Below are 15665 nucleotides of genomic sequence, written 5' to 3' on the forward strand. Positions count from 1 at the left end.
TATCTTTGCTGTTCCTAATACTGCACTTTTCTGGACTGAGATGTCAGATATTTTTCCTGGGATCTGTTTCAGCCACTCCTCCAGTTTGGGGGTTACTGCCCCTAGTGCTCCAATGACTACAGGTACCACTGTAGTCTTCACTCTCCAGGCCTTCTCCAGCTTTTCTCTGAGCCCTCGATATTTCTCAAGTTTCTCATGTTCCTTTTTCCTAATGTTACCATTATTTGGGATGGCTATGTCAACCACAACGGCTTTCCTCTGCTCTTTGTCCACCACCACAATGTCCGGTTGGTTCGCCATTACCATTCTGTCTGTCTGGATCTGGAAGTCCCAGAGGATCTTGGCTTGGTCATTCTCTACCACCTTTGGAGGTGTTTCCCACTTGGATCTTGGGACTTCCAGTCCATACTCTGCACAGATGTTCCTGTACACTATTCCAGCTACTTGGTTATGGCGCTCCATGTATGCTTTACCTGCCAGCATCTTACACCCTGCAGTTATGTGCTGGATTGTCTCAGGACCTTCTTTGCACAATCTGCACCTGGGGTCTTGTCTGGTGTGGTAGATTTGGGCCTCTAATGCTCTGGTGCTCAAGGCCTGTTCTTGTGCAGCCAGGATCAGTGCCTCTGTGCTGTCCTTCAGACCAGCTCTTTCTAGCCATTGGTAGGATTTCTGGATATCAGCCACTTCAGCTATGTTTCGGTGGTACATCCCATGTAGGGGCTTGTCCTCCCATGATGGTCCCTCCAGCACCTCATCTTCCTTTGATGCCCATTGTCTGAGACATTCACTGAGCACGTGATCCATTGGGGCCTTATCCCTGATGTACTTATGGATCTTGGATGTTTCATCTTGGATAGTGGCTCTCACGCTCGCTAGTCCTCGGCCTCCTTCTTTACGGCTAGTGTACAGTCTCAGGTTGCTGGACTTGGGATGGAACCCTCCATGCATGGTTAGGAGCTTCCGTGTCTCGATATCTGTGGTCTGTATATCCTCCTTTGGCCACCGTATGATTCCTGCAGGGTATCTGATTACTGGTAGGGCGTAGCTGTTAATGGCTAGGGACTTGTTCTTGCCGTTGAGCTGACTTCTTAGGACTTGCCTTACTCGATGGAGGTATTTGGCTCTGACTGCTTTCCTTGTTTCCTCGTCAAGGTTGCCATTTGCCTGTGGAATTCCAAGGTATTTGTAGCTGTCCTCAATGTCTGCTATTGTTCCTTCTGGGAGTGAGACCCCCTCTGTGTGAATTACCTTTCCTCTTTTAGTCACCATGCGGCCACATTTCTCAAGTCCGAATGACATTCCGATGTCAGAGCTGTAGATCCTGGTAGTGTGGATCAGGGAATCAATGTCCCGCTCGTTCTTGGCGTACAGCTTTATGTCATCCATGTAGAGGAGGTGGCTGATGGTGGCCCCATTCCTGAGTTGGTATCCATCGCCCGTCTTGTTGATTATTTGGCTGAGGGGGTTCAGTCCTATACAGAACAGCATTGGGGACAGAGCGTCTCCTTGGTATATACCACATTTGATGGTCAAGTGTGCAAGTGGCTTGCCATTGGCTTCAAGTGTGGTTTTCCACTGTTTCATCGAGTTGGCGATGAAGGTTCTCAGAGTCCCATTGATGTTGAATATGGCTGACTAGCTCAATCAGTAAGTCACATGACTTACAAACGGGAGACCTAGGTTCGATTCCCGGCAGGGGCACAATATGAGCAATGAGCGATTACCTTACCAACAGTCAGTGTGGGTCCTTAGGCAAGACCCTTAACGATACCGCCTACCTCAGAGATAATGAGAGTACAAGAAACGAAAGACATGCCGGCTCAGACGTCGCCCGGACAAACAAGGTCTGCGTTAGTGCTGGGGAACCAGAGCACCCTGATGGGCTACTGGAACAAGACACAGATGGGCGAGATGCGAGAATAAGGATCTGTTGGAATGCTACTACTCTAGCAACCCGAGCGAGAGGGGTTACATGCGGAGAATGCAGGAACAATGGCAACTTCGATACCCACAGTCAACACTATCGGCCAAGCAACTAGTAGCTCAATGTTCCAATATCCATAAACGGCACCTGCTATCACAGCTCGAGATTGATGAGATACAACACAAATGCCATAGCGAAGGTCAACCAGAGCACCAGGTCAGAGACGAGTTAAATCCATGTACAAGTCCAGAGGTTGGGTCCGAAACCCCAATAAGCACAATATATATATATATATATATATATATATGATATATATTTTATATATATATATATATATATATATATATATATATATATATATATATATATATATATATATATATAAAATCATCCATCCATCCATCCATCTTCTTCCGCTTATCCGGGGTCGGGTCGCGGGGGCAGCAGCTTTAGGAGGGACTCCCAGACTTCCCTCTCCCCAGCCACTTCATCCAGCTCATCCCGGGGGATCCCAAGGCGTTCCCAGGCCAGCTGAGAGACATAGTCTCTCCAGCGCGTCCTGGGTCGTCCCCGGGGTCTCCTACCGGTGGGACATGCCCGGAACACCTCCCCAGGGAGGCGTCCAGGAGGCATCCTGATAAGATGCCCGAGCCACCTCATCTGGCTCCTCTCAACGTGGAGGAGTAGCGACTCTACTCCGAGTCTCTCCCGGATGACCGAGCTTCTCACCCTATCTCTAAGGGAGAGCCCGGACATCCTGCGGAGAAAACTCATTTCGGCCGCTTGTATCCGAGATCTCGTTCTTTCGGTCACGACCCATAGCTCGTGACCATAGGTGAGGGTAGGAGCGTAAATCGACCGGTAAATTGAGAGCTTTGCCTTTTGGCTCAGCTCTCTCTTCACCACAACGGACCGGTACAGGGTCCGCATTACTGCCGACGCTGCACCGATCCGCCTGTCGATCTCACGCTCCATCCTCCCCTCACTCGTGAACAAGACTCCAAGATACTTGAACTCCTCCACTTGGGGCAGGATCTCATCCCCGATCCGGAGAGGGCATTCCACCCTTTTCCGATCGAGGACCATGGACTCGGATTTGGAGGTGCTGACCCTCATCCCGACCGCTTCACACTCGGCTGCGAATCGTTCCAGCGAGAGCTGGAGATCACGGCCTGAAGAAGCCAACAGCACCACGTCATCTGCAAAAAGCAGAGACGCGATGCTGAGGTCCCCAAACCGGACCCCCTCAACGCCTCGGCTGCGCCTAGAAATTCTGTCCATAAAAATTATGAACAGAATCGGTGACAAAGGGCAGCCTTGGCGGAGTCCAACCCTCACTGGGAACGAATCCGTCTTACTGCCGGAAATGCGGACCAGACTCTGGCATCGGTGATACAGGGACCGAACTGCCCTTATCAGTTGGCTCGGCACCCCGTACTCCCGAAGCACCCTCCACAGAACCTCCCGAGGGACACGGTCGAACGCCTTCTCCAAGTCCACAAAACACATGTGGACTGGTTGGGCGAACTCCCATGCACCCTCGAGGATCCTGCCGAGGGTGTAGAGCTGGTCCACTGTTCCACGGCCAGGACGAAAGCCACACTGCTCCTCCTGGATCCGAGGTTCGACCTCCCGACGGACCCTCCTCTCCAACACCCCTGAATAGACCTTACCAGGGAGGCTGAGGAGTGTGATTCCCCTGTAATTGGAACACACCCTCCGGTCCCCCTTCTTAAAGAGGGGGACCACCACCCCAGTCTGCCAATCCAGAGGCACTGTCCCCGATGTCCACGCAACGTTGTAGAGGCGTGTCAGCCATGACAGCCCCACAACATCCAGAGCCTTTAAGAACTCCGGGCGGATCTCATCCACCCCCGGGGCCTTGCCACCGAGGAGTTTTTTGACTACCTCAGTGACTTCGACCCCAGAGATTGGAGAATCCGCCTCAGAGTCTCCAGGCCCTGCTTCCTCAATGGAAGGCGTGTAGGTGGAATTGAGGAGGTCTTCGAAGTATTCTCCCCACCGACTCACGACGTCCCGAGTCGAGGTCAGCAGCACGCCATCCCCACTGTAAACAGTGTTGACGTTGCACTGCTTCCCCCTCCTGAGACGCCGGATGGTGGACCAGAATTTCCTCGAAGCCGTCCGAAAGTCATTCTCCATGGCCTCACCGAACTCCTCCCACGCCCGGGTTTTTGCCTCAGCAACCGCCGAAGCCGCGTTCCGCTTGGCCATCCGGTACCTGTCAGCTGCCTCCGGAGTCCCGCAGGCCAAAACGGCCCGATAGGACTCCTTCTTCAGCTTGACGGCATCCCTTACCGCCGGTGTCCACCAGCGGGTTCGGGGATTGCCGCCACGACAGGCACCAACGACCTTACGGCCACAGCTCCGGTCGGCCGCCTCAACAATGGAGGCGCGGAACATGGTCCACTCAGACTCAATGTCCCCCGCCTCCCCCGGGACATGGGAAAAGCTCTGCCGGAGGTGGGAGTTGAAGCTCTTCCTGACAGGAGATTCTGCCAGACGTTCCCAGCAGACCCTCACAGAGCGTTTGGGTCTGCCAGGTCGGACCGGCATCTTCCCCCACCATCGGAGCCAACCCACCACCAGGTGGTGATCAGTTGACAGCTCCGCCCCTCTCTTCACCCGAGTGTCCAAAACATGCGGCCGCAAATCCGATGACACGACTACAAAGTCGATCATCGAACTGCGGCCTAGGGTGTCCTGGTGCCAAGTGCACACATGGACACCCTTATGTTTGAACATGGTGTTCATTATTGAAAATCCGTGTCGAGCACAGAAGTCCAACAATAGAACACCGCTCGGGTTCAGATCAGGGGGGCCGTTCCTCCCAATCACGCCCTTCCAGGTCTCACTGTCATTGCCCACGTGAGCATTGAAGTCACCCAGTAGAACGATAGAGTCCCCAGAAGGAGCGCTCTCCAGCACTTCCTCCAGGGACCCCAAGAAGGGTGGGTACTCTGAGCTGCTGTTTGGTGCATAGACACAAACAACAGTCAGGACCCGTCCCCCCACCCGAAGGCGGAGGGAGGCTACCCTCTCGTTCACCGGGGTGAACCCCAATGTGCAGGCGCCCAGCCGGGGGGCAATAAGTATACCCACACCTGCTCGACGCCTCTCACCGTGGGCAACTCCAGAGTGGAAGAGAGTCCAGCCCCTCTCGAGAGGGCTTGTACCGGAACCCAAACTGTGTGTGGAGGCTAGTCCGACTATATCTAGTCGGAATCTTTCTGCCTCGCACACCAGCTCGGGCTCCTTTCCAGCCAGAGAGGTGACATTCCATGTCCCAAGAGCCAGCTTCTGCAGCCGGGGATCAGACCGCCAAGGTCCCTGCCTTTGGCTGCCGCCCAGCTCACATTGCACCCGACCCCTTCGGCCCCTCCCACAGGTGGTGAGCCCATGGGAAGGGGGACCCACGTTTCCATTTCGGGCTATGCCCGGCCGGACCCCATGGGCGAAGGCCCGGCCACCAGACGCTCGCCTTCGAGCCCCGCCTCCAGGCCTGGCTCCAGAGGGGGGCCCCGGTGACCCGCGTCCGGGCGAGGGAAAACAAAGTCCATTTATGGTTTTCATCATAAGGGGCTTGGGTGAGCCGTGCTTTGTCTGACCCCTCACCTAGGACCCGTTTGCCATGGGTGACCCTACCAGGGGCATGAAGCCCCCGACAACATGGCTCCTAGGATCATAGGGGCACGCAAACCCCTCCACCACGATAAGGTGACGACTCGCGGAGAGGTATATATAATCAATATATATATATTGATATATATAATCAATATATATATATTGATATATCAATATATATATATATATATATATATATATATATATTGATTATGACGACGAGATAGGCGGCTCGGTGACGCACTGGGTAGCACGTCCGCCTCACAGTTAGGAGGGTGCGGGTTCGATTCCACCTCCGGCCCTCCCTGTGTGGAGTTTGCATGTTCTCCCCGGGCCCGCGTGGGTTTTCTCCGGGCACTCCGGTTTCCTCCCACATTCCAAAAACATGCTTGGTAGGCCGATTGAAGACTCCAAATTGTCCCTAGGTGTGAGCGTGAGTGCGATTGGTTGTCTGTCTCTGTGTGCCCTGCGATTGGCTGGCAACCAGTTCAGGGTGTCCCCCGCCTACTGCCCGATGACGGCTGGGATAGGCTCCAGCACGCCCGCGACCCCCGAGGGGACTAAGCGGTTCAGAAAATGGATGGATGGATGACGACGAGATATACATATATATATATATATATATATTGTAGCGTACGTTCGTTCGCGGGACGACAAGATGGGTTGCGTTCGCCTGATAGGATCCACGAACCGGACAGTGCGTGCCTGCTGTGTGCTCGTGTTCACAGTGGCCTGGTTGACTGTCATCTTTCCGGACTCTGCTGTGCATCGTGAGCGGCTAGCGTGCTATCACTCTTATTGTTCATCTTCTTGTTTTATTTTTCCTGTGTTGTTTACTTGTATGTGCGTTGTGAACTCTGTCTTGTCACCCTGGGATAGTGAGAAACGTAATTTCGATCTCTTTGTGTGTCTTGACATGCGGAGGAATTGACAATAAAGGAGACTTTGACTTTGACTTTGACTATATATATATATATAGCAACTAACTATATATATATATATTATATATATATATATATCATCATCATCATCATCAGGTAGGGAGTACCGGACGAGAACACCTCAAGGTCGGTGAGAAACGAGAACAACAGCACGTCTATGTGGCCGGGCTTCGCGGGGAAAACCCAACCGCCTGACCTCAGCAACACCTGGACGGGGAGGAGATGGCCATCGACCAATCATCTCACAATGTTTTGCATGCTTTAATATTCATATTGTGTTTCTTCAAAACTGGGCAACCCGGAAGAATGTGTCGTCTTTTGGTGGTCACAAAAACGCACGAGTTTTAGTGTGAGGGACCCGGGACCCAGGCCTGTATTAGTGCGCTTTGTCAGGAATAAACAATTGGTAAATTTGGTCTGATTGATCTACTTTTCCCATTTTCTCCCCTCTTCTGTGATTGCTTCAAGAGCATTATATTTGCTTTCTACCTCAACTGCAAATTTGGTTCTGAGGTTGTTGTCTGTTTTCAATAATTTGAAGTTGTAGCTTGGATATGTCTTTGCCTTTTTGATAGCTTTGAGCTTCACCTTCATTTTCGCTGCCACAGGAACATGGTCACTTCCGCAGTCCGCGCCGGGCACGGATTTGGCTGATTGGATTGCATTACGGAAGCGACACTGGATCTGTCGTCGATCTGATTGCGTTGTCTGTCTCCTGGGCTCATCCATGTCCATTTCCTTCTTGGATGATTCTTCAACCATGTGTTTGTCACTGTGAAATTGTTTTCTGAGCACCATTCAGTCAATCGTTCCCCTCGATCATTCATTTGACCGAGTCTGTGTGGGCCAATGATGTTTTCAACTCTGTTTGCTCCAACTTTGGCATTGAAGTCACCCATTATAATCTTGACATCGGACATCTTCAGCTGTTTCAATGTTATGTCAAGCTCTTCGTAGAATGACTCAACTTCTGTGTCATCATGGTCAGTTGTTGGTGCGTATACCTGTATAACGCTGATGTCAAAAGGCTTGCTGTTAAGAGTGGTCACAATGATACGGTCTGATATTGGCCAGTATCCTTTCAATGATTTTGTCATATTGGGAGTGAGCATTACTCCAACACCTCTCTGGTGTTAGTCTCCTCCAGAGCATAGTAGTTTGTAGTCGTCTGAAGTAAACTCTCCTGCTCCCTTCCATCTGACCTCTGCAAGTCCCAAGATGTCAATCCCTATTCTTTTCATTTCCATCTTTACATTTTCAAACTTTCCTTTCTGGTGTAGACTTCTCACATTCCATGTACCTATATATAATTGTTGTTTCTTTGGTTGGTTTTGGGCAGTATCTTGATGACGATCTGGTGCCACCTGTCCATCATGACATCCCCTACCGAGCGAAGTGTTCTTATTGAGAACCCAATTCACGCTGTTCTTCGATTTAAGCATTGAATGTCTTTCCATGGCTTTCTTTGCAATTTTACAGACAGTAGGTTGCAATTGCTTTCTGTCCGAGCAGTGCCCATACTGGGCGGCTGTCCTGACCATTGTACCTAAGGGTATCCTCTGCTCAGCACGACGAAGTCCAAAAAACCAGTAACAAAGATACTCTCTGGCTGCCTTCAAACTTGATCCACCACCTGCTTCCCGTGGCTTCATCGTGACCCTGACAAGGGGGGCTAAATGGGTACTCAGTCTTGCCCAAGGACCTCCCATAGGCTAGCGGAGGGAAGGAGCGCCTTACACTTCCTTTGTCAAAGCAAGCTCTGACCCGCCACCCACATATATATCACTCACTGCTCAAAAAAATTAAAGGAACACTTTGAAAATACATCAGATTTCAACGGTGACAACAAAGATGTTGGATATCTACACTGATATGGACAGTTTAATGTCTCAGGAACAAAAAGATGCCACATCTTTTGATGGAAATAAAAGTTTTCAGCCTACAGAGGGCTCAGTATATAGACACCCTAAAAATCAAAGTGAAAAAATGATGTGGCCGGCTCGTCCATTTTGCCTAAATTCCATTTCTGCAACTCAAAATTATTTTCAATATCTTGTGTGGCCCCCATGTGCTTGTATGCATGCTTGACAACGTCGCGGCATGCTCCTAATGAGACGACGGATGGTGTCTTGTGGGATGTCCTCCCAGATCCGTGAGCTCCTGTAAAGTCTGAGGAGCAACCTGGCGGCGTCTGATGGACTTAAACATTATGTCTCAGAGGTGATCTATCGGGTTTAGATTAGGTGATCGTGAGGGCCATTCAATTGTGACAATTCCTTGATACTCCAGATACTGTCTTCATACTCCTGCCACATGAGGCCAGTCATTGTCGTGGATCAGGAGGAACACAGGACCTACTGCACCAGCGTAGGGTCTGACCATGGGTGCAAGGATTTCATCCCGATACCTGATGGCAGGCAGACTGCCATTCTCTAGCCTGTAGAGATCTGTTCGTCCCTCCATGGAAATGCCTCCCCAGACCATCACTGACCCACCACCGAACCAGTCATGCTGAATGATGTTGCAGGCAGTATAGCACTCTCCTTGGCTTCTACAGACCCTTTCACGTCTATCACAGGTACTCAGGGTAAACCCGCTCTCATCTGTGAAAAGCACAGGGCGTCAGTGGCGGACTTGCCCATTCTGGTGTTCTACGGCAAATGCCAATCGAGCTCCACGGTGCTGAGCAGTGAGCACAGGGTACACTGCAGGACGTCGTGCCCTGAGGCCACCCTCGTGAAGTCTTTTTCTGACTGTTTGGACAGAGACATTCACACCAGTAGCCTGCTGGAGGTCATTCTGTAGGGTTCGGGCAGTGTTCAACCTGTTTCTCCTTGCACAGAGCAGCAGATATCGGTCCTGCTAATGGGATAAGGACCGTCTACGGCCCTGTCCAGCTTTCCTAGAGTAACTGCTTGCCTCCTGGAATCTCCTCCATGCTCTGGAGATTGTACTGGGAGACACATCAAATCTTCTTGCAACAGCACGCATGGATGTGCCATCCTGGAGGAGTTGGACAATCTGCTCAATTCAGGAGGGTTAAGAAATCGCCTCATGCTCCCAGTCGTGATAATGACTCTAGCTAAAGCCAACACTTGTGGAAAACCAGTTAAAAAATATCAAGAGGAAGGAACTTGAAATGGCCTCCACCTGCAAAAGCAGTCCTGTTTTGGGGACCATCTCATTGTTGCCCCTCTAGTGCACCTGTTGTTAATTCCATCAATACCAATGCAGCTGAAACAGATCAACAACCCCCTCTGCCGCGTCTAATTGAATTCATGCCATAACCTGAGAAAAAACAGTTCCTTTAATTATTTTGAGCAATGTATATATATATATATATATATATATATATATAATGTATATATATATATATATATATATACTGTTAGTTGCTATCCACTCATGATAAAGTCAAAGTCAAAGTCAGCTTTATTGTCAATTTCTCCACATGCCAAAGACACACAAAGAAACCGAAATTTCGTTCCCCCCATCCCACGGTGACAAGACATGGCCCACAATAGACAATCAAGTAAACAAGTCAACAACAGCGTGCTGAATAAATAATGAATAAATAACACAACAAATAAATAAATAAGAGGAGCAAAAAGGAGCAAGTGAGCGTACAGCAGACAGGCCAGAAAATAATGCAACAGTGCCACACGCTACGCTGAAGGGGGTAGCGAGTTCAGGGTCCTAACAGCCTGGAGAAAGAAGCTGTTGGCGAGTCTGGTGGTGCGGGAGCGCAGGCTCCTGTACCTCTTCCCAGAGGGCAGAAGGTCAAACAAAGAGTGAGCCGGGTGACTCACATCACTTGCAATCGAGGTTGCCTTGCGGGCGAGATGGGAGGTGTAAATGTCTTTCAGGGAGGGGAGCGAAGCACCAATAATCTTACAAGCCGTATTCACTCTGCGCTGCGGGGCCTTCAAGTTCTGTTCAGTGCAGTTTACACCCCAGACAGCGATGCAACTGGTGAGGACGCTCTCAATGGTGCCACGGTAGAATGTAGACAGGACTGCCTGAGGAGCCATGCACGCCTGAGCTTCCGCAGGAAGTACAGGCGGCGCTGAGCTTTCTTTGCCAGTGACGCGGTGTTTGCGGACCAGGAGAGGTCCTCACTGATGTGCACCCCCAGGAACTTGGTGCAGCTCACCCTCTCCACCACAGCACCGTCGATGATCAGCGGCAGGTGTTTTGTGTGACCCTTCCGAAGTCAACAACGATTTCCTTGGTCTTGTTTACGTTCAGCAGGAGGTTGTTGTCCCTGCACCACGTGGTCAGAAGGTCAACTTCCGACCTGTACCGAGTCTCGTCGTCCTTCGTGATGAGACCCACCAGTCGTGTCGTCAGCAAACTTCACTATGCGGTTGTCGCTGTAGGTCGCAGTGCAGTCATGCGTCAGCAGGGTGAAGAGCAATGAACTGAGCACGCAGCCCTGGGGGGCCCCCGTGCTCAGCGTGATGCTGGCGGAGATTTTGTCGCCAACACGCACCACCTGAGGCCTCTGACAGAGGAAGTCCAGTAGCCAGTTGCAGAGGGAGGTACTGAGGCCCAGCTCGTGGAGTTTGCAGATGAGTCGCTGCGGCACAATGGTGTTGAAGGCAGAGCTGAAGTCCACAAACAGCAACCTCACATATGAGTCCTTTCTCTCCAGGTGGGTGAGGGCCGAGTGGAGGGCAGAGCAGATGGCATCCTCAGAGGACCGTTTGGCACGGTACGCAAACTGGAAAGGGTCAATGGTGGGGGGAGAACGGATTTGATGTGCTCCATGACAAGCCGCTCAAAGCACTTCATGATGATGGGCGTCAGTGCCACGGGGCGGTAGTCATTGAAGCAGGACGGTGCAGGTTTCTTCATCACAGGAACGATGGTGGCAGCCTTGAAACATGAGGGGACGATGGCCTGCTGCAGGGAAATGTTAAAGATGTCCGTGAGGACACCCGACAGCTCCCCAGCGCAGTCCTTCAGCGGTCGACCCGGGATGTTGTCAGGGCCCGCCGCCTTACGGGTGTCAATAGCGGCAAGCGCCCTCCTCACTCCGTCGGCAGAGAGGCGCAGGGGCTGCTCGTGTGGGGGGGGAGTGGTCTTCAGCGGGCAAGTGCTGTTCTGGGTGTCGAAGCGAGCAAAGAAGCGGTTAAGATCGTTCAGCAGACGGACGTCGCCCTCACAGCTCCTCGGCGCGGGCTTGTAGTCTGTGATGGTCTGAATGCCCTGCCAAAGGCTCCGTGCGTCCTTGCTGTCCTTGAAGTGGGTGAAGACCTTGCACGAGAACGCCTTCTTCGCTACTTTGATGCCTCGGGACAGGTCTGCCCTCGCTGTCCTCAAGCCAGCCTCATCCCCCGCTCTGAAAGCCTTGTCCCTGGCCCTCAGCAGTCTGAGGACAGCCCCTGTCAGCCACGGCTTCCAGTTCGCGCGAGTGACGACGGATTTTGAGCAAGTCACATCATCGATGCACTTCGTGATGTAAGAGGAAACAGAGTCAGTATACTCCTCTATGTCCGTCCGATCGTTGTAGGTGGCTGCCTGCTTAAACAAGTCCCAGTCATTGGTGTCGAAGCAGTCACGAAGTGCATCGGAGGCACCCTCAGGCCACACCCGAACCCGCCTCCGAACCGCCCTGGATGCCTTTACCAATTGTCTGTATGCGGGCAAAAGCAAAACGGTGAGATGGTCAGAAAGCCCAAGATGGGAGAGGGGGGTGGCTTTGAAAGCTCCCTTCTGCGCAGAGTAGACTAGGTCCAGGAAGCTGTCTCCACGTGTCGGAAAAGGAACATGCTGGTGAAGCCTCGGGAAAACAGACTTCAGGTTGGCATGATTGAAGTCTCCAGCGAAGATGGTGAAACCGTCAGGGTGCGCTGTCTGCTGTTCACTGACAGCCTGGTACAGTTCACCAAGCGCCGCGATCCTGTCGCCTTCGATGTTGGAAGGCGGGATGTATACCACGACTAGCAAAATCGCGGTAAATTCCCTCGGCAGGTAAAAAGGACGGCACTTGATGATCACAAACTCCGCAAGTGGTGAGCAGTGCTTACATACCACCAGAGTCCCGGCACCATTCTTCTCGGATGTAGACGCATATTCCACCTCCTCGCGACTTTCCCCCTTGTACAATGGCACGGTCCGCCCGATAGCACGCTAGCCGCTCCAGATGCACGGCAGAGTCCGGAATGTTGTCAGTCAACCAGGTCTCGGTGAACATAAATCCTTATGCAAAGACATCATTCCAAGGTATGGTATTCCAGAAAAAGTTTACAGCGACAATGGTCCACATTTTGTGAATCAAATAGTGCATAACATTGGAAGAATGTTCCACATAAATTTAAAGAACCATTGTTCCTACCATCCACAATCGGCTGGCCTTGTTCAGAGGGCTAACGCGACTATAAAAAACAGATTACGAAAATGTATGGAAGAAGCCAAACGACCATGGACTCAGTGCTTAGACCTGGTCAAAATGTACATAAATCAAGATGGCGGCGCGTGCACACGCAGCGGCCACTCTCTGTCCCGTTCGGTGTTTTGTGAGTGTCCGGCAGTTTTGTGTGTGTTCGTTTCGTGTGATACGTCGTGCTACTAGTGCGGCGGGCATGTTCTGCTCAACATCGGCGGAAGTGGGTTTTATGGCGTTCTGGACTTTGGTGCGGAGAGATTAAGGGCGCTCGGACTGCTTCGTCATGGAGCGACGCCGGACTGGCCTGCTCTTCCTCCCCCGGTTGGACTGCGTCGTGAGCTCGGACTGCTCCGTCCTGGAGCATTGTTGGGATGTGTCGGCAGCGGGTCTGCGAGGCAGCGGAAGAGGGGCCAGCGCGAAGACGTCGGGCCAGGCTTGCGGCCAACCCAGCTCGCCCAGCCGTGCCTTCCATTCTCCTGGCGTACGTTCGTTCGCGGGACAACCAGATGGGTTGCGTTCGCCTGATAGGATCCACGAACCGGACAGTGCGTGCCTGCTGTGTGCTCGTGTTCGCAGTGGCCTGGTTGACTGTCATCTTTCCGAACTCTGCTGTGCATCGGGAGCGGCTAGCGTGCTATCACTCTTATATGTTCATCTTCTTGTTTTATTTTTCCTGTGTTGTTTACTTGTATGTGCGTTGTGAACTCTGTCTTGTCACCCTGGGATAGTGAGAAACGTAATTTCGATCTCTTTGTGTGTCTTGACATGCGGAAGAATTGACAATAAAGGAGACTTTGACTTTGACTTTGATAAATATTACAAGTACAACAGGGCTAACTCCCTATGAAACTGTGTTTGGAAGACCTTACAGGCTTCCTCAGTTCAAGGACACATGGGAGATCCCCGAGGAAGCCACATTAGCTGATTACATGAGAAAAATGTTGGAACGTCAGAAGAATCAAACCAGTAACACTGATGATGAACCCATGTCTCCACAGGAAGACCCCAAAGTGGTACCGGGAGACTGGGTTTTGATCAAGAGTATCAAGAGGAAGAAATGGCACCCAAGTGGGAAGGTCCCTTTTTGGTACTACTCACGACACCTAATGCTTTGAAAATAGCCGAACGTGGATTCATTTATCTCATTGCAAAAAGGTAATCTCCGCAGACCCAACCTAAGTAAGGAAGGTGAGCAAAGTCTGGTAATAGTGCCTGATCCTGGTGCCAAGATCCAGGGTTGACACGAAAGCTAGCAGAAGCCTATTCCAAGACACCAACCCGAAGCTCAGGGTGTTGACTCTGAGGAGATCTAAAACATGAGCATTAGTCATTCGTAAAGTGCTTTAATCGGGCCGTAGCCTGCGCAAAGTCTACCATGTGCTTTTGGTTGTTTTTGCTGGTTTGTGTTATACTTTTTTCGGGGGTTATTTTATTGGTAGAGTACCATGAGCCTCGAACATTCTTCTCTCAGGCAACCACCAACACTGCTTCTAATCAATATGGCTCATGGGGAAAAATTGCTAGACATAAGCGCAACACTAAATCCCCTTTTGATCATGTTGTTTGTACTCCAGAAACCGTCCGCATTCCAACTTGCGTGCCATGGCTTTTGTCCTGGAGTTACAATAATTCATTGATGTTTACTGTGGCCCCAAATACGACTTCTTCTATTGTTTTACCTTTGAAAAGTCTGAAAGGTTTTCAAAATGGTCACTCCACTACTGGGGGTGAATGGCTCGGATATTGGTGGTATTTAACTGGCCACCCGGTTAGCACCGACTGGGGCACCCTTGTCACCACACAAACGCGAGATTATTGGCCCTCTGGTTCCAGTGAAGAGGCTGTGTTCTTTGCTAAACGAGTTACTTTGACGAATCAGGGCACAAGCCTCCTTTTGACTCTTACACTCCCTAATGGTCAAATTCGTCCTCCAAATGCCACCTTGTTTAACACTTCCTGTTGGGATTTTCAACTGTGGGCGTGGTCCACAGTTCTGTGAGAAAAACTCAATATTCTGCCTCACTTGTTTTGTCTGCTGATCCTTTTCTTTCATTCAGATATTCAGTCAGAGAAAATACCTGACAGATGGGGTCACACATTTAACTCGCCTATGTTTTTGCACTTTACCACTGCTAGGATGAAGCTTCTATGTGACGTATTGGAGACAAAACACCAGGAAAATGTATGGTACTTTGCGCTATCAATCGGTAAACAATGGGGGGAGTCCTATCATCTACGTCACAGTACCACATGATCCAGAATGGAGCGGTTCATGACAGGGGCGGGGAAGATCGAGAAATACAAATTGACTGCGTTTGGCTCATGAATGCAATTTTATTTCAAATTCTTTAATATTATTTGGATACAGGTGAATATAATTGAACATTATGAGTGCTTTTTAGAGCAAGTTAAAGGTGACAGTGATACGGTGGGAGGAAGACTGCAATCCCACGCTAGAGCTTGACCGAGAGGTCACCAGCTTGTCAAAATATGTTTTGAAGATGCTTGAGGGTTTTAATCTGCTAACTACGAGAATCCACGATCACAGTTATGACTATGTGTTAAATTGACTATTGTGAAAGTATGTGTTATAATTGTCACGATGTTTAATCAATATCAAACATGTATGTAATATTGATGTTCCATTTTACAAATGAATGTATAAATGTGAGCAAAGACAAGGAGGTGAAAAGGGTTAATGGTGATACTAAGTGGTGGAAGACTGATATCGCACACATAAGCATGACCCGAGGTCACGTTC

Source organism: Syngnathus floridae, chromosome 5 (genome assembly GCF_059516105.1).
Source record: "Syngnathus floridae isolate MCC-2025c chromosome 5, RoL_Sflo_1.0, whole genome shotgun sequence".
NCBI classification, from domain to species: Eukaryota; Metazoa; Chordata; class Actinopteri; order Syngnathiformes; family Syngnathidae; genus Syngnathus; species Syngnathus floridae.